The sequence below is a fragment of the Zea mays genome, chromosome 8 (genome assembly GCF_902167145.1).
Source record: "Zea mays cultivar B73 chromosome 8, Zm-B73-REFERENCE-NAM-5.0, whole genome shotgun sequence".
Lineage (NCBI taxonomy): Eukaryota > Viridiplantae > Streptophyta > Magnoliopsida > Poales > Poaceae > Zea > Zea mays.
The window spans coordinates 26,050,749-26,070,899 of NC_050103.1; positions in this window are offsets into that span (position 1 = coordinate 26,050,749).

Here is a 20,151-nt window from a genome sequence, read left to right on the forward strand (position 1 = left end):
CGCCGTAGACTGTTGAAAACCAACCGTAAGTCTTCGATGAAGTTTTTCGAGTTCTCTGTTTTGATTACCACGTCATCTACGTAGGCTTCCACACGCTTGCCCCAGTGATCGGCTAAGCATGTTTGAATGGCTCTCTGATAAGTCGCTCCAGCGTTTTTGAGGCCAAACGGCATGGAGGTGTAGCAGAAAGCACCGAACGGAGTGATGAACGCTGTTTTTCCTCATCTTCCTTTGCCAAGCTAATCTGATGATATCCGGAATAGCAGTCCAGGAAAGATAGCACAGAACATCCAGTGGTGGAGTCTACCACCTGATCTATCCTAGGGAGCCCGAAGGGATTCTTCGGACAATGTTTGTTGAGATCCGTATAGTCGACGCACATGCGCCAATCCACTTTATTCTTTTTGAGTACAAGAACAGGGTTGGCTAACCACTCGGGATGTAATACCTCTCTAATAAACCCAGCCGCGACCAAGCGGGCCAGCTCAACCCGAATGGCCTCTCTTTTGTCGGGCGTGAAGCGACGTAGTTTTTGCCGAATCGGCCCTGCCTGGGGGTAGACCTTCAGTTTGTGCTCGGCCAGTTCTCTCGGGACTCCCGGCATATCCGCAGGTTGCCATGCGAATACGTCTCGGTTGTCTTGCAGAAACCGGACGAGCGTGCCTTCCTATTTATCGTCCAGGCTGGAGCTGATGATGGCAGTCTTGCGTTCATCAGCAAACCCCAGGTTAACCCTTTTAGTTTCTTCAGTCGGCCGCATAGAGGTTGCGGCTTGAGCTTCATTCGCCGGTGCCGTAAGGTCTTCCTCAGGCTTAGAGTTCGCCTGCGCTGAAGAAGTCGCCGATGGTTTTGTGGTGAGAGCTGCTTGGATGGCCACTCGGAAACATTCTGCGACGCCTTGGAAGTCAGCGCGCACAATTATGATTCCTTGTGGTCCTGGCATCTTCAATATCATGTACGTGTAATGCGGGATGGCCATGAATTTTGCCAATCCTGGCCTCCCGATGATGGCGTTGTACCCGCAGTTGAAGTTTGCCACTTCGAACCTCAGGAACTCGGTTCTGTAGTTCTCCAGAGTTCCGAAGGTGACGGGCATGTAGATGTGGCCCAGCGGGTATTCCCCTTTAGTCGGCACGATGCCGAAGAAAGGAGTGTCTGACTCGCGGAGCTCTTTGAGGTGAACTCCCAAGCCTTGGAGTGTCCGGGGGAAGGTGACGTTGATGCTGCTCCCCCCGTCCACTAACACCTTCTTCACCCTGCTCTCTCGGATCACCGGATCGACGAGGAGCGGGTATTTGCCTGGGTGGTCGAAGTTGAGCCATTGATCTGCCCGAGTGAAAGTGATCGGGTGCTCCGACCATCGGTACGGAGCGGGAGGACCGGCGGTCGCCACCAATATCTGGCGATCATTGAGCTTTTGTTGTCTTCTGTTCTCCTGCGACCCGTGTTCGCCGAAGATGACGTTGACCTCCCTGTCAACGCGTGGGAAGGCTCCTCCTCCTCCCTCCTCCTGCTACTGGGATTGTCGTGGTTCTTCTGGTCCTCCCCGCGGCGGAGGAGGAGGTAGAGGTTGGAAGGGTCGGCCGTGTCCGACAGAGTGCTTGAAGTCCCTGCAGTTCCGAAGGGTGTGGCGCATGTCCTTGTGGTACGGGCACTGGGCGTCGAGGATGTTGTCCAGCGTGCGCTCGCCTCCGCGAGGTCCTCCCCGGGCGCGAGAGGCAGGTAGTCCGGCAGCGTGCACTTCTTCGCGCGGTCTCTTCTTCCAGCGTTTGTCAGGTTGCTGGTTCGCGTCACGTCGTGGTGCTGCCGGTGCGGGCTTCGCTCCCCCAATGAGGTCTTGAGCTCGCTCGTCGGCGGTGATGTAGAGGTCGGCTTCCCGAAACAACTGCTCGGAGGTAGTCGGCGCTTTCTGCAGTATGGCTCAGACGAAGGCCGAGTCATTAGATCCTCTGTAGAAGTCCTCGATCACGGCCGCCTCCGTGACCTCGGGGATACGATTTCTCATGGTCTGGAACCTTTTGAGGTACGACCGGAGAGTTTCGTCCCCCCGGCGCTTGATGGATTTGAGGTCCCATGGTTGCGTTGGTTTGTCGGAGAGGGACTGAAAGTTAGCGGTGAAGCGTCGACTGAAGTCGCTCCAGTCGTCGATGCAGTGTCGGGGTAGATGTCGCAGCCATTATAGTGCGTCTTGCCCGAGGACAATGGGTAAGTATGCAGTCATCACATCCTCGGACGCTCCGGCGGCTCGAGCGGCGGTGGTGTAGACGACCAGTCAACCTCCTGGATCCTGCTTAGGTTCATATTTGTCGACATTGGATACCTTGAAGTTAGGGGGCCACTGGATGGCCCTAAGGCGTGGAGTAAGGGCAGTCACTCCACACGTGTCCTCCTGTCGGCGGGGATGATGTCTGTCCCGGGGAGGGGAGTAGTTGTTGTGGTTCCTCGACCGTCCCCGGGTAGTACCACCAGTCGAGGCCGTTGCTGACTCGGTTCTGGTGGCCTGACTTCGAGCTGGGATGCCATGATCCCTATCGTACTCCTCCCAGCGGCGGATCTCGTTCTCATGTCGTCGTTCACGCGAAGCATTGATGGAGCTTCGTGCGTCCCGGCGACTCTTGATGGCGTGTCGTAGATTGTTCGGCGGGTGAGCAAGAGGTAGAAGATGGTTGGCTGCTTGGGTGAACAGTCGTCGATAGCCCTTGGCGTCGGGAGTCCGAGGGAGTCCATCAGCTATCCGAGCTAGTACTCCTCCGACTTCACTCGGCGTGTTCATGGCTCGGGCGAAGTCGGGATTCAGGTTACACCCGAAGAGTGGATTTTCCCGGCGTTGCCTTGCGTCATGCTCGGCTTGTTCCTGAGTTTGTCGGCGATCACGCCGTCGGGAGTTCCTTCGTTCTCTGAAGACGCGTTCCTCCGGAGTTTCTCCTATCTCTGAGACCTCGTCTCGCGAGACAGGTTGCTCTGGGTCCCGCTCTCCGGCCTCGTGATGTCGCCGGATATTTCGGCGTCGGTTCCTCTGTCGGCGGGATTCCCGCTGAGGAGGTTCTTCTCCGGGCACGGTCGGCTCGTCGCCGAAGACGGGGGGCGACTCCACTCTCCCGATGAAGAGGACGTCGGGGTAGAATGGTGCGGCGGTCGTGGCAATCTTCTTTCCGTTCTCCTTTGAGGGCGGAGGAACGGAAAGAACAACTTGCTTCCTCCCGGTCTTGTTTGCCTCCTTCTTCCTTGCGATTTGCGTCCATTCTTTCGTCGAGGAAGTAGACAGTGGAGTTATCCGAGTCAGCGGGCTCTCGGCCCCTGGTTTGCCGAAGGCGATCTTTTTTCGGAGCGCTGGAGGCTGCGCTTTTTCCTTCTTCACCCGATATTCTCGGAGCGTGTTGGAGTGGACTTCTTCTTTGGCGGTTCGGTGATGCGGTGTAGAGTTCCCTCTTCATCTGCTATGGACGAGATAGTTCCAAAGCAAAATACGGACCCGGGACGGAGGGTGATCTTGCGGTGGAAGGTGACGGCCATTGAGCTAGCTTAGATCGGCGACACCCCCCCTACCTGGCGCGCCAGCTGTCGGTGTTTTGGGTCCGATCGCACACCCGGGGTTGCCCCTCAAGGTGTTTTAGGAGTAGGACGGTGTCGCCGACTGTAGCTAAATGGTTCGTGCCAGATGCACGAGGAACAATGGACAGTGTTTACAGGTTCGGGCCGCTTTGAGATGCGTAACACCCTACGTCCTGGCGAGTGTGCTTTATGTTACGGGTTACAAGGTAGCTCTCTAAAGCTGGAACGTAGAGAGTTGAGGTGGATGGCTGAGTAGTGGGAATCGATCTGAAGGGGTGCCCCCTAGGCCTTATATATTTGACCGTGAGGCAATACATGTGGATATGATAACAATGGGCACCTAAAAGATAGTGAACCATTTGAGTCTATCTTCCTATGATTCTGCCGACTTATCCTCGCCTGGTTCCGTTGTATGGGGCTTCAGTGCGGGAAAGTCGGATCTTCTGTTGCGGTCGCTTGCTCAATGTTGTGGGGCCGTCCGGGCTTGCACCAACCCGGCCTTATGTCGATCTGCTTCACTGGTCGTTCCTCCCCAGGCCCATGAAGGAGTGACCTTACGATTTATTGGGCCCTTGGGCCTTTCATGAGGTCTTTTACCCTTCTAGTGGACCCGGGGGATATCTGTCCCCCACAGGGTCGGACCTCGATCCACTTGGAGAATTTGTCGATGGCGACCAGCAGGTGCATGAAGCCCTCGGGTGCCTTCTGCAAGGGACCGACGAGGTCCAGACCCCACACAACAAACGACCAGGTGATGGGTATTGTTTGTAGGGCCTGAGCGGGCAGGTGCGTCTGCCTTGCGTAGAATTGACACCCTTGGCAGGAGCGTACAATCCTAGTGGCGTCGGCCACCGCGGTCGGCCAGTAGAAACCTTATCGGAAGGCGTTTCCAACGAGGGCTCGAGGTGCTGCGTGGTGACCGCAAGCCCCGAGTGTATTTCTTGCAATAGCTCCTGACCTTCGGCGATGGGTATGCATCATTGGAGGATGCCTGAGGGGCTGTGGTGGTAGAGCTCCTTTTCATCACCCAGTAAGACGAACGACTTGGCGCGCCGCGTCAGTCGCCGAGCTTCGGTTTTGTCGGGGGGTAGCTCTCCTCGGTGGAGATATTGCAGGTACGGGGTCTGGCAGTTTCGATTAGGCGTGACCCCATTCCGCTCTCCCTCGACGTGCAGTGCCTCACCCTCGGCAGCCGAGGATGCCTCGGGCTGGGCCGAGGCCTCCTCGGGCTCGGGCGTGTCGTCGGTCTTGACGGAGGGTTGATGTATGTCTCTGGAGAAGACGTTCGGGGGAACCGTTGTCCGCCCCGAGGCTATTTTAGCCAGCTCATCCGCAGTTTCGTTGTATCGTCGAGCGACGTGGTTGAGCTTGAGCCCGTAGAACTTGTCTTCCAGGCGCCGAACCTCGTCGCAGTAGGCCTCCATCTTCCGGTCGCGGCAGTGGGAGTTCTTCATGACTTGATCAATGACAAGCTGCGAGTCGCCACGAGCGTCGAGATGCCGAACCCCTAGCTCGATGGCGATGCGCAACCCGTTAACTAGAGACTCGTACTCGGCCATGTTGTTTGACGCCGGAAAATGGAGGCGCAGCACGTAGCGGAGGTTCTTCCCGAGGGGTGAGATGAAGAGCAGGCCCGCACCTGCTCCTGTTTTCATCAGCGACCCATCGAAATACATGGTCCAGACTTCCGGTTGGATCGGAGCTGTTGGTAGCTGGGTGTCGACCCATTCAGCCACGAAGTCCACCAAGACTTGGGACTTGATGGCCTTCCGAGGAGCGAACGAGATTGTCTCGCCCATGATCTCCACCGCCCACTTTGCTATTCTACCCGAGGCCTCTCGGCACTGGATGATCTCTGAAAGGGAATTAGGCTTACACCTAGTTCCTATATAATTTTGCTGGTTGAATTGCCCAACACAAATCCTTGGACTAACTAGTTTGCTCTAGTGTATAAGTTATACAGGTGCTAAAGGTTCACACTTAGCCAATAAAAAGATCAAGAGTTGGGTTCAACAAAAGAGCAAAGGGCCAACCGAAGGCACCTCTGGTCTGGCGCACCGGACTGTCCGGTGTGCCACCGGACAGTGTCCGGTGCACCACCGGACATGTCCGGTGTACCAGAGGACTCCAACGCGAACTTGCTATCTTCGGGAATTTCCAGAGGCGACTCCGCTATAATTCACCGGACTGTCCGGTGTACACCGGACAGTGTCCGGTGCTCCAAGGGAAGTCGGCCTCAGGAACTCGCCAGCTTCGGGAAACTCCAACGGCTAGTCCGCTATAATTCACCGGACATGTCCGGTGTACACCGGACTGTCCGGTGCAACTCCGGAGCAACGGCTAACTCGCGCCAACGGCTACCTGCGGCGCATTAAATGCGCGCGCAGCGCGCGCAGAAGTCAGGCGCGCCCATACTGGCACACCGGACATTAAACAGTACGTGTCCGGTGTGCACCGGACACCCAGGCGGGCCCACAAGTCAGAAGTTCCAACGGTCAGAATCCAACGGCAGTGATGACGTGGCGGGGGCACCGGACATGTCCGGTGTGCACCGGACTGTCCGGTGCGCCATCGAACAGACAGCCCCCCAACAGCCACTTTTGGTGGTTGGGGCTATAAATACCCCAACCACTCTACCATTCATTGCATCCAAGTTTTCCACTTCCCAACTACTACAAGAGCTCTAGCATTCAATTCTAGACACACCAAAGAGATCAAATCCTCTCCAAATTCCACACAATGCCATAGTGACTAGAGAGAGTGATTTGCTTGTGTTCTTTCGAGCTCTTGCGCTTGGATTGCTTTCTTCTTTCTTGATTCTTTCATTACGATCAAACTCACTTGTAATTGAGGCAAGAGACCAATTGTGTGGTGGTCCTTGCGGGGAAGTTTGTTCCCGTTTGATTGAGAAGAAGAAACTCACTCGGTCCGAGGGACCGTTTGAGAGAGGGAAAGGGTTGAAAGAGACCCGGTCTTTGTGACCACCTCAACGGGGAGTAGGTTTGCGAGAACCGAACCTCGGTAAAACAAATCCACGTGTCACACTCTTTATTTGCTTGTGATTTGTTTTGCACCCTCTCTCGCGGACTCAATTATATTTCTAACGCTAACCCGGCTTGTAGTTGTGATTAACTTTGTAAATTTCAGTTTCGCCCTATTCACCCCCCCTCTAGGCGACTTTCAATTGGTATCAGAGCCCGGTGCTTCATTAGAGCCTAACCGCTCGAAGTGATGTCGGGAGATCACGCCAAGAAGGAGATGGAGACCGGCGAAAAGCCCACTACAAGCCACGGGAGCACTTCATCGGAAGAGTCCCGCACCAAGAGGAGGGAGAAGAAGAAGAGCTCCTCCAACAAAGGGAAGGAGAAGAAATCTTCTTCTCACCACAAAGAGAAGAAGGAAAAGTCTTCTTCCCACAAGCCGCATCGGAGTGGGGACAAGCAAAAGAGGATGAGGAAAGTGGTCTACTACGAGACCGACACGTCATCAACATCGACCTCCGACTCCGATGCGCCCTCCGTAACTTCTAAACGCCAAGAGCGTAAGAAGTTTAGTAAGATTCCCCTACACTACTCTCGCATTTCTAAACATGCACCTCTTCTTTCCGTCCCATTAGGCAAACCACCAACTTTTGATGGTGAAGATTATGCTAGGTGGAGTGATTTAATGCGTTTTCATCTAACCTCACTCCACAAAAGTATATGGGATGTTGTTGAGTTTGGTGCACAAGTACCATCCATAGGGGATAAGGATTATGATGAGGATGAGGTGGCCCAAATCGAGCACTTCAACTCTCAAGCGACAACGATACTCCTCGCCTCTTTAAGTAGAGAGGAGTATAACAAAGTGCAAGGGTTGAAGAACGCCAAGGAGGTTTGGGATGTGCTCAAAACAGTGCACGAGGGAGATGAGCTCACCAAGATCACCAAGCGGGAAACGATCGAGGGGGAGCCCGGTCGGTTCCGGCTTCGCAAAGGGGAGGAGCCACAACACATGTACAACCGGCTCAAGACCTTGGTGAACCAAGTGCGCAACCTCGGGAGCGTAAAGTGGGATGACCATGAAGTGGTTAAGGTTATTTTAAGATCTCTTATTTTCCTTAACCCTACTCAAGTTCAATTAATTCGTGGTAATCCTAGATATACTAAAATGACCCCCGAGGAAGTAATCGGGCATTTTGTAAGTTTTGAGTGCATGATCGAAGGCTCGAGAAAGATCAACGAGCTTGATGATCCCTCCACATCCGAAGCTCAACCCGTCGCATTCAAGGCGACGGAAGAAAAGAAGGAGGAGTCTACACCAAGTAGACAACCAATCGACGCCTCCAAGCTTGACAATGAGGAGATGGCGCTCGTCATCAAGAGCTTCCGCCAAATCCTCAAACAAAGGAGGGGGAAAGACTACAAGTCCCGCTCCAAGAAGGTTTGCTACAAATGTGGTAAGCCCGGTCATTTTATTGCTAAATGTCCTATATCAAGTGACAGTGACCGAGGCGACGACAAGAAGGGGAGAAGAAAGGAGAAGAAGAGGTACTACAAGAAGAAGGGCGGCGATGCCCATGTTTGTCGGGAGTGGGACTCCGACGAAAGCTCTAGCGACTCCTCCGACGACGAGGACGCCGCCAACATCGCCGTCACCAAGGGACTTCTCTTCCCCAACGTCGGCCACAAGTGCCTCATGGCAAAGGACGACAAACGGAAGAAGGTTAAATCTAACTCCTCCACTAAATATGAATCTTCCAGTGATGATAATGCTAGTGATGAGGAGGATAATTTGCGCACTCCTTTTGCCAACCTCAACATGCAACAAAAAGAAAAACTTAATGAATTAATTAGTGCCATCCATGAAAAGGATGATCTCTTGGACACCTAAGAGGACTTCCTTATTAAAGAAAATAAGAAGCATGTTAAGGTTAAAAATGCTTATGCTCTAGAAATTGAGAAATGTCAAAAATTATCTAGTGAGCTAAGCACTTGCCATGAAACAATAGACAACCTTAGAAATGAAAATGCTAATTTATTAGCTAAGGTTGATTCTCATGTTTGCAATGTTTCAATTTCCAACCCTAGAGATAATAATGATGATTTGCTTGCTAGGATTGAAGAATTGAACGTTTCTCTTGCTAGCCTTAGAATTGAGAATGAAAAATTGCTTGCTAAGGCTAAAGATTTTGATGTTTGCAATGCTACCATTTCCGACCTTAGAACTAAGAATGATATCTTACATGCTAAGGTTGTAGAATTAAAATCTTGCAAACCCTCTACATCTACCATTGAGCATGTTTCCATTTGTACTAGATGTAGAGATGTTAACATTGATGCTATTCATGATCACATGGCTTTAATTAAACAACAAAATGATCATATAGCAAAACTAGATGCTAAAATTGCCGAGCATAACTTAGAAAATGAAAAATTTAAATTTGCTAGAAGTATGCTCTATAATGGGAGACGCCCTGGCATCAAGGATGGCATTGGCTTCCAAAGGGGAGACAATGTCAAACTTAATGCCCCTCCTAAAAGATTGTCTAATTTTGTAAAGGGGAAGGCTCCCATGCCTCAGGATAACGAGGGTTACATTTTATACCCTGTCGGTTATCCCGAGAGAAAAATTAGGAGAATTCACTCTAGGAAGTCTCACTCTGGCCCTAACCATGCTTTTATGTATAAGAGTAAGACATCTAGCTCTAGGCAACCAACCCATGCTAAGTTGCCTAGAAAGAAAACTCCTAGTGCATCAAATGATCATGACATTTCATTCAAAACTTTTGATGCATCTTATGTTTTAACTAACAAATCCGGCAAAGTAGTTGCCAAATATGTTGGGGGCAAGCACAAGGGGTCAAAGACTTGTGTTTGGGTACCCAAAGTTCTTGTGTCTAATGCCAAAGGACCCAAAACCATTTGGGTACCTAAAGTCAAGAACTAAACCTGTTTTATAGGTTTATGCATCTGGGGGCTCAAGTTGGATACTCGACAGCGGGTGCACAAACCATATGACAGGGGAGAAAAGGATGTTTTCCTCATATGAGAAAAACCAAGATTCCCAACGAGCTATCACATTCGGGGATGGAAATCAAGGTTTGGTCAAAGGATTGGGTAAAATTGCTATATCTCCTGACCATTCTATTTCCAATGTTTTTCTTGTAGATTCTTTAGACTACAATTTGCTTTCTGTATCTCAATTATGCAAAATGGGCTACAACTGTCTATTCACTGATATAGGTGTCACTGTCTTTAGAAGAAGTGATGATTCAATAGCATTTAAAGGTGTGTTAGAGGGCCAGCTATACTTAGTAGATTTTGATAGAGCTGAACTCGACACATGCTTAATTGCTAAGACTAACATGGGTTGGCTCTGGCACCACCGACTAGCCCATGTTGGGATGAAGAATCTTCATAAGCTTCTAAAGGGAGAACACATTTTAGGACTAACCAATGTTCATTTTGAGAAAGACAGGATTTGTAGCGCATGCCAAGCAGGAAAGCAAGTTGGTGCTCATCATCCACATAAGAACATAATGACGACCGACAGGCCGCTTGAGCTACTCCACATGGATCTATTCGGCCCGATTGCTTACATAAGCATCGGCGGGAGTAAGTATTGTCTTGTAATAGGATGATTATTCCCGCTTCACTTGGGTATTCTTTTTACAGGAAAAATCTCAAACCCAAGAGACCTTAAAGGGATTCTTGAGACGGGCTCAAAATGAGTTCGACTTAAGGATCAAGAAAATAAGAAGCGACAACGGGACGGAGTTCAAGAACTCTCAAATCAAAAGCTTCCTTGAGGAGGAGGGCATCAAGCATGAGTTTTCTTCTCCCTACACGCCACAACAAAATGGTGTAGTGGAGAGAAAGAATAGAACTCTACTGGACATGGCAAGAACCATGCTTGATGAGTACAAAACTTCGGATCGGTTTTGGGCCGAAGCGGTCAACACCGCTTGCTACGCCATCAACCGGTTATATCTCCACCGAATCCTCAAGAAGACATCGTATGAACTCCTAACCGGTAAAAAGCCCAACATTTCATATTTTAGAGTCTTTGGTAGCAAATGCTTTATTCTTGTTAAAAGAGGTAGAAAATCTAAATTTGCTCCTAAGACTGTAGAAGGCTTTTTACTAGGATATGACTCAAACACAAGGGCATATAGGGTCTTTAACAAGTCCACTGGACTAGTTGAAGTCTCATGTGACGTTGTGTTTGATGAGACTAACGGCTCTCAAGTAGAGCAAGTTGATCTTGATGAGATAGGTGAAGAAGAGGCTCCATGCATCGCACTAAGGAACATGTCCATTGGGGATGTGTGTCCTAAGGAATCCGAAGAGCCTCCAAATGCACAAGATCAACCGTCCTCCTCCACGCAAGCATCTCCACCAACTCAAAATGAGGATGATGCTCAAGTTAATGAAGAAGAAGATCAATCAAATGAGCCACCTCAAGATGACGGCATTGATCAAGGGGGAGATGCAAATGAGGAAGACAAGGAGGATGAAGAACCAAGGCCGCCACACCCAAGAGTCCACCAAGCAATCCAACGAGATCACCCCGTCGACACCATCCTCGGCGACATTCATAAGGGGGTAACTACTAGGTCTCGTGTTGCACATTTTTGTGAAAATTACTCTTTTGTTTCCTCTATTGAGCCACACAGGGTAGAGGAAGCACTTCAAGATTCGGATTGGGTGGTGGCGATGCAAGAGGAGCTCAACAACTTCACTAGGAATGAGGTATGGCATTTAGTTCCACGTCCTAACCAAAATGTTGTAGGAACCAAATGGGTCTTCCGCAACAAGCAAGATGAGCATGGTGTGGTGACAAGGAACAAAGCTCGACTTGTGGCCAAAGGATACTCTCAAGTCGAAGGTTTGGATTTCGGTGAAACCTATGCACCCGTAGCTAGGCTTGAATCAATTCGCATATTATTGGCCTATGCTACTTACCATGGCTTTAAGCTTTATCAAATGGACGTGAAAAGTGCCTTCCTCAATGGACCGATCAAGGAAGAGGTCTATGTTGAGCAACCTCCCGGCTTTGAAGACAGTGAGTATCCTAACCATGTCTATAAGCTCTCTAAGGCGCTTTATGGGCTCAAGCAAGCCCCAAGAGCATGGTATGAATGCCTTAGAGATTTCCTTATTGCTAATGGCTTCAAAGTCGGAAAGGCCGATCCTACGCTCTTTACTAAAACACTTGAGAATGATTTGTTTGTATGCCAAATTTATGTTGATGATATTATATTTGGGTCTACTAACAAATCTACTTGTGAAGAGTTTAGTAGGATCATGACACAAAAATTCGAGATGTCTATGATGGGGGAGTTGAAGTATTTTCTAGGATTTCAAGTGAAGCAACTCCAAGAGGGCACCTTCCTAAGCCAAACCAAGTACACTCAAGATATTCTAAGCAAGTTTGGAATGAAGGATGCCAAACCCATCAAGACACCCATGGGAACTAATGGGCATCTCGACCTCGACACGGGAGGTAAGTCCGTGGATCAAAAGGTATACCGGTCGATGATAGGTTCTTTACTCTATTTATGTGCATCTCGACCAGACATTATGCTTTCCGTATGCATGTGTGCAAGATTCCAATCCGACCCTAAGGAATCCCACCTTACGGCCGTAAAACGAATCTTGAGATATTTGGCTTATACTCCTAAGTTTGGGCTTTGGTACCCTCGGGGATCCACATTTGATTTGATTGGTTATTCGGATGCCGATTGGGCAGGGTGTAAAATCAATAGGAAGAGCACATCGGGGACTTGCCAGTTCTTGGGAAGATCCTTGGTGTCTTGGGCTTCAAAGAAGCAAAATTCGGTCGCTCTTTCCACCGCCAAAGCCGAGTACATTGCCGCAGGTCATTGTTGCGCGCAATTGCTTTGGATGAGGCAAACCCTGCGGGACTACGGTTACAAATTAACCAAAGTCCCTTTGCTATGTGATAATGAGAGTGCAATAAAAATGGCCGACAATCCCGTCGAGCATAGCCGCACTAAGCACATAGCCATTCGGTATCATTTTCTTAGGGATCACCAACAAAAGGGAGATATCGAGATTTCTTATATTAACACTAAAGATCAATTAGCCGATATCTTTACCAAGCCTCTTGATGAACAAACTTTTACCAAACTTAGGCATGAGCTCAATATTCTTGATTCGCGCAATTTCTTTTGCTAGATTGCACACATAGCTCATTTATATACCTTTGATCATATCTCTTTCATATGCTATGACTAATGTGTTTTCAAGTCTATCTCAACCCAAGTCATAGGTATATTGAAAGGAAATTGGAGTCTTTGGCGAAGACAAAGGCTTCCACTCCGTAACTCATCCTTCGCCGCCACTCCACGCTTCTCTCCATCTTTAGGGGGAGAATTCAAAGCAAAAGGACTACGTCTTTGGGGGAGAGAGTAAGCCCAAAGCAAAAGGACTTCGTCTTTGGTATAATCTTAACTCATTTATTTATGACCAAAGGGGAAGAAAAGCACTTCAAAAAGGCTCTAATGATTCCGTTTTTGGCGATTCATGCCAAAGGGGGAGAAAATAAGAGCCCAAGGCAAAAGGACCGCACCACCACCTATTTGAAAAATTCGTGTTTTCCAAAGAATATTATCTATTGGTTTTCCTATTGTGTTCAAAAGGGGAGAAAATAGTATTTCAAAAATGATATATCAAAACCCTCTTGAACACTAAGAGGAGGATCTCATTTAGGGGGAGTTTTGTTTAGTCAAAGGAAAAGCATTTGAAACAGGGGGAGAAAATTTCAAATCTTGAAAATGCTTTGCAAAATCTTATTCAATTACCTTTGACTATTTGCAAAAGAACTTTGAAAAGGATTTACAAAAGAATTTGCAAAAACAAAACTCGTGGTGCAAGCGTGGTCCAAAATGTTATAAGTAGGAAACAATCCATGCATATCTTGTAAGTAGTTATATTGGCTCAATTCCAAGCAACCTTAGCACTTATATTATGCAAACTAGTTCAATTATGCACTTCTATATTTGCTTTGGTTTGTGTTGGCATCAATCACCAAAAAGGGGGAGATTGAAAGGGAATTAGGCTTACACCTAGTTCCTATATAATTTTGCTGGTTGAATTGCCCAACACAAATCCTTGGACTAACTAATTTGCTCTAGTGTATAAGTTATACAGGTGCTAAAGGTTCACACTTAGCCAATAAAAAGATCAATAGTTGGGTTCAACAAAAGAGCAAAGGGCCAACCGAAGGCACCTCTGGTCTGGCGCACCGGACTGTCCGGTGTACCAGAGGACTCCAACGCGAACTTGCTATCTTCGGGAATTTCCAGAGGCGACTCCGCTATAATTCACCGGACTGTCCGGTGTACACCGGACAGTGTCCGGTGCTCCAAGGGAAGTCGGCCTCAGGAACTCGCCAGCTTCGGGAAACTCCAACGGCTAGTCCGCTATAATTCACCGGACATGTCCGGTGTACACCGGACTGTCCGGTGCAACTCCGGAGCAACGACTAACTCGCGCCAACGGCTACCTGCGGCGCATTAAATGCGCGCGCAGCGCGCGCAGAAGTCAGGCGCGCCCATACTGGCACACCGGACATTAAACAGTACGTGTCCGGTGTGCACCGGACACCCAGGCGGGCCCACAAGTCATAAGTTCCAACGGTCAGAATCCAACGGCAGTGATGACGTGGCGGGGGCACCGGACATGTCCGGTGTGCACCGGACTGTCCGGTGCGCCATCGAACAGACAGCCCCCCCCAACGGCCACTTTTGGTGGTTGGGGCTATAAATACCCCAACCACTCCACCATTCATTGCATCCAAGTTTTCCACTTCCCAACTACTACAAGAGCTCTAGCATTCAATTCTAGACACACCAAAGAGATCAAATCCTCTCCAAATTCCACACAACGCCATAGTGACTAGAGAGAGTGATTTGCTTGTGTTCTTTCGAGCTCTTGCGCTTGGATTGCTTTCTTCTTTCTTGATTCTTTCATTACGATCAAACTCACTTGTAATTGAGGCAAGAGACCAATTGTGTGGTGGTCCTTGCGGGGAAGTTTGTTCCCGTTTGATTGAGAAGAAGAAACTCACTCGGTCCGAGGGACCGTTTGAGAGAGGGAAAGGGTTGAAAGAGACCCGGTCTTTGTGACCACCTCAACGGGGAGTAGGTTTGCGAGAACCGAACCTCGGTAAAACAAATCCACGTGTCACACTCTTTATTTGCTTGTGATTTGTTTTGCACCCTCTCTCGCGGACTCAATTATATTTCTAACGCTAACCCGGCTTGTAGTTGTGATTAACTTTGTAAATTTCAGTTTCGCCCTATTCACCCCCCCTCTAGGCGACTTTCAATCTCCCCCAGGGGGAAGGATGACACCACAGTCACCGGATGAGACTCGAAGTAGTGTCACAACTTTTGCCGCATCAGAATTACTGCGTACAGTAGCTTCTGAATTTGTGGGTAACAGATCTTGGTCTCGGATAGCACTTCGCTGATGAAGTAGACCGGCCTCTGGACGAGCAGTGCATGCCCTCGTCTCTCGACTACGATCACGGCGTTGACCACCTGAGTGGTTGCGGCTACGTAGATCAAGAGGGCTTCTCCCGCAGCGAGGGGCACCAAGATGGGCGCGCTTGTAAGGAGCCCCTTCAAGTTTTCGAGGGCTTCCTCGGCCTCGGGGGTCCAAGAGAAGCGCTCGGTCATCCTTAAGAGGCGATACAAGGGTAGGCCTTTTTCGCTAAGGCGCGAGATGAAGCGGCTCAGAGCTGCAAGGCATCCCATGACCCTCTGTACTCCTTTCAAGTCTTTGATAGGCCCCATGTTGGTGATGGCTGCGATTTTCTTCGGGTTGGCCTCGATGCCCCGCTCGGAGACGATGAACCCCAGGAGCATGCCTCGGGGGACTCCGAAGACACACTTCTCAGGATTGAGTTTCACGCCCTTCGCTCTCAGACACTTGAATGTCGTTTCAAGGTCAGAGAGGAGGTCGGAGGCTTGCCTCGTCTTGACTATGATGTCATCGACGTAAGCCTCGACCGTTCGGCCGTTGTGCTCTCCGAACACGTGGTTCATGCACCTTTGGTATGTCGCACCTGCATTCCTCAAACCAAATGGCATAGTAATATAGTAGTACATGCCAAAAGGTGTGATGAAAGAAGTCGCGAGTTGGTCGGACTCTTTCATCTTGATTTGGTGACAACCTGAGTAGGCATCGAGGAATGACAGGGTTTCGCACCCAGCAGTGGAATCCACTATTTGATCGATGCGAGGCAGAGGGTAGGGAACCTTCGGACATGCTTTGTTTAGACCAGTGTAGTCTACACACATCCTCCATTTCCCACCTTTCTTTTTCACAAGCACAGGGTTGGCTAGCCATTCGGGATTGAATACCTCTTTGATGAACCCTGCAGCCATCAGCTTGTGGATCTCCTCGCCTATGGCTCTGCGCTTTTCTTCATCAAATCGGTGCAGAGGCTGCTTCACGGGTCGGGCTCCAGCTCGGATATCCAGCGAGTGCTCGGCGACATCCCTCGGTATGTCGGGCATGTCCGAGGGACTTCATGCAAACACCTCAGTGTTCGCGCGGAGAAAGTCGACGAGCACTGCTTCCTATTTGGGGTCGAGCTCGGAGCCGATCCGGACTTGCTTGCAGGCGTCGTTGCTGGGGTCGAGGGGGACGGACTTAACCGCCTCCGCTGGCTCGAAGTTGTCGGCGTGGCGCTTCGCATCAGGCACCTCCTTGGAGAGGCACTCCAGGTCGGCGATGAGGGCCTCAGCGTACTCCACGCACTCCACGTCGCATTCGTATGCGTGTCGGTACGTGGATCCGACGGTGATGACCCCGTTGGGGCCCGACATCTTGAGCTTGAGGTAGGTGTAGTTGGGGACGACCATGAACTTGGCGTAGCATGGTCTCCCCAGCACTGCATGGTTGGTTCCTCGGAACCCGACCACCTCGAACGTGAGGGTTTCCTTTCGGAAGTTGGAGGGAGTCCCGAAGTAGACGGGCAGATCGAGTTGTCCAAGGGGCTGGACGCGCTTCCCGGGGATGATCCCGTGAAAGGGCGCCGCGCCGGCCCGGATCGTGGACAGATCGATCTGCAAGAGCCCGAGGGTCTCGGCATAGATGATGTTGAGGCTGCTGCCTCCGTCCATGAGGACCTTGGTGAGCCTGACGTTGCCGATGACGGGGTTGACAACGAGCGGGTACTTTCCTGGGATCGGCACGCGGTCGAGGTGGTCGCCTTGGTCGAAGGTGATGGGCTTGTTGGACCAGTCTAGGTAGACTGGCGCCGCCACCTTCACCGAGCAGACCTCCCAGCGCTCCTGCTTGTGGTGCCGAGCCGAGGCGTTCGCCACTTGCCCACCTTAGATCATGAAACAGTCGTGGACCTCGGGGAACTCCTCTGCCTTGTTGCCCTCCTTCTTGTTGTTGCCTTGGCCTTTGCCACCTTCCACCAGGGGCCCGACCTTATGGAAGTAGCGTCGAAGCATGACACATTCCTCAAGGGTGTGCTTAACGGGACCCTTGTGATAGGGACACGACTCCTTGAGCATCTTGTCGAACAGGTTGGCCCTTCCAAGAGGCTTCCAAGGGTTCCTGTGCTCGGCGGCAGCGACAAGATCTGCGTCGGCGGCGTCGCGTTTCGCTTGCGACTTCTTCTTGGCCTTCTTCTTCATGCCGTGCTGGGCGGACGCCTCGGGGATGTCTTCCTGCTGGCGTCCCTGAGGCTGCTTGTCCTTACAGAAGATGACTTCGACCGCTTCCTGAACAGAGGCGAACTTGGTGGGGATGTCCATCAACTCGCTCACCTTGGTGGGAGTCTTGCGACCCAGCTTGCTCACCAGGTCGCGACAAGTGGTGCCGGCGAGGAACGCCCCGATGACATCCGAGTCGGTGATGTTGGGCAGCTCGGTGCGCTGCTTCGAAAATCGTCGGATGTAGTCTCGCAGGGATTCCCCTGGCTGCTGGCGGCAGCTTCAGAGATCCCAAGAGTTCCCAGGGCGCACATATGTGCCCTGGAAGTTTCCAGCGAAGGCCTTGACCAGGTCGTCCTAGTTGGAGATCTGCGCGGGAGGCAGATGCTCCAGCCAGGCTCGGGCGGCATCGGAGAGGAACAGGGGGAGGTTGCGGATGATGAGGTTGTCATCGTCCGTTCCACCCAGCTGGCAGGCCAGCCGGTATTCCGCAAGCCACAGTTCCGGCCTCGTTTCCCCTGAGTACTTAGTGATGGTAGTCGGAGCTCGGAACCGGGTCGGGAACGACGCCCGTCGTATGGCCCGGCTGAAAGCTTGCGGACCGGGTGGTTCGGGCGAGGGGCTCCGATCCTCCCCGCTGTCGTAGCGTCCCCCACGCCTGGGGTGGTAGCCTCGGTGTACCTTCTCGTCGAGGCGGGCTCGACGGTCGCAGCGGTGGTGCTCGTTGCCGAGGCGACCCGGGGCTGCAGGCGTTGCGTCCCGCGTGCGCCCGGTGTGGACCGAGGCTTCCCGCATGAATCAGGAAGTCGCTGCGTGATGCTCCGGGGGCACCCTTGCCTTCGGGAGGCAGAGCTCTCGGCCCATCGTACCACGGCATCCTCTAGGAGATTCTTGAGTTCTCCCTGGATACGCCGCCCCTCGGTGGTGGATGGCTCTGGCATCGCTCGGAGTAGTATTGCCGCTGCAGCCAGATTCTGGCCGACCCCGCTGGAGGCCGGGGGCAGCCTTACCCTGGCATCATCAGCGATGCGGTGCTGGACATCCCGGGCCTGATGACGCGCTTCTCCGGCGAGTGCTCGACCTGCCCACTCCTGCTCGATGTTTTGCCGGAGCTGCACAAGTTGTCCTGCTTCCTCGTCGAGCTTGGCCTGCATCTCGCAGATTTCCTCGAACTGTGTGTCCTGACCCCCCGCAGGGACTGGGTCCAGAGCTAGCTCCCGCATGATGTCAACACGAGGCGCATGCCTAGGGGGATCGTCATCCTCCGGCATACCAAGGCGGTTGCCTTCGTCGGACCCCCTAGATCGACGTGGAAACATTCGCGACTTGGGCCACAACCCTCGTTGTCAAGGCCGTGGCCATCATCGGAGCAATCGGAGAGGCAGTAGTCACATGCGGTCATGAAGTCTCGCATGACACTGAGATTACTGAGCCCGGAGAAATCCCAACCAGAGTCGGGCTCGTCTTCTTCCTCGGAACCCGGGGGCCCGTAGGTCGAGACGGCCATCAGTCGGTCCCAGGTTGACCACATATGGTACTCCGGAAGGTTAGGATACGCCTTTATGAAAGCGTCCACCGAAGCGGGGTCGCTTGGTGGATCGAAGCTGAATCTAAAAGGCATAGGGTGGAAAGCGGATGGTACGTCTTGATCGACGGACGGTGACAAAGTCGCGTAGGGGACGGACTGCACCGTTATCTCAGGTACGAGGCTAACGCCCAGCAAGTCCTCCGCGAGAGTGCTGGCGTCATCTGTCCGCTTGGGGTTGGCACGTTGCGGGGAAACGACACTCGTCGTCGTCTCAGGTGCGAGGTCAACGCCTGACATGTCCCCCTACCTGGCGTGCCAACTGTTGGCGTTTCGACCTAGGGGGGTCCCTGGACCGACGAGTAAAAATTGTCGCTGCGTGTCCCAGCCCAGATGGGTCGGCGCGAGATGGAACACAAGGGGGGTGAACCGCGACTCGTGTTATCCTGCGCCCAGGGCAGATGCACTTGCAGTAGGGGTTACAAGCTTTCGCGAGGGAGAGAGAGAGCCTGTTCGTCGGCCCGTCCTCCCGCGTGACCACCCTCTCGTATGAGGGCCCTGGACCTTCCTTTTATAGATGCAAGGAGAGGGTCCAGGTGTACAATGGAGGTGTAGAAATATGCTAACGCGTCCGGCAGAGAGGAGCCAGAGCCCTATGTATATGCCAACGTGGCTGTCGGAGAGGTGCTAGAGCCCTGTGCATGCGGTGTCGTGGCCGTCGGAGGAGCGCTTGAGCCCTGTAGAAGCACAACTGTCGGGGCTGCCGGGACCTTGCTGACGTCTCCTTGCTTCTGTAGGGGGCTGAGAACCGCCGTCGTCATGGGCGCACGCGGGGTGCCATCATTACTCGTTTACCGGGGCGAGCCAGATGGGACGCCGGTCTTGTTCCCCGTAGCCTGAGCTAGCTAGGGGTAGGGTAATGATGTACCCCCTGTGGCATGGTCGGCCCGAGCCCAAGGTCGGGTGAGGCGGAGACTCCTCCTGAGGCCGAGGCCGGGGTGGGGTGAGGACGCGATTCCTTCCGAGGTCGAGGTTGAGGCCGAGCCCTGGGGTCGGGCGAGGCGGAGACCATCCTCCGAGGCCGAGGTTGAGGCTGAGCCCTGGGGTCGGGTGTAAGACCCAAAATCTGTATATATAAAAAATTATTATTAATGATAATAAAATAAATATATGAAGAAATAAAATAGTAAATTCTGACATCTAAACTTATACTTGAGCAATGAATGTTGAGGACCGAACTTTGAAAACCAAGAACTATTTTAGAAAAGAAATAATAGGAAAGTTCCCTATTCAACTAAATGAATATGCATTTCATTAAAGGATGCTCCATAAGTAATTATTTACATGAATATCTAATTTCTAAGTAACTCCAAATTCTTGTCCCACAAAC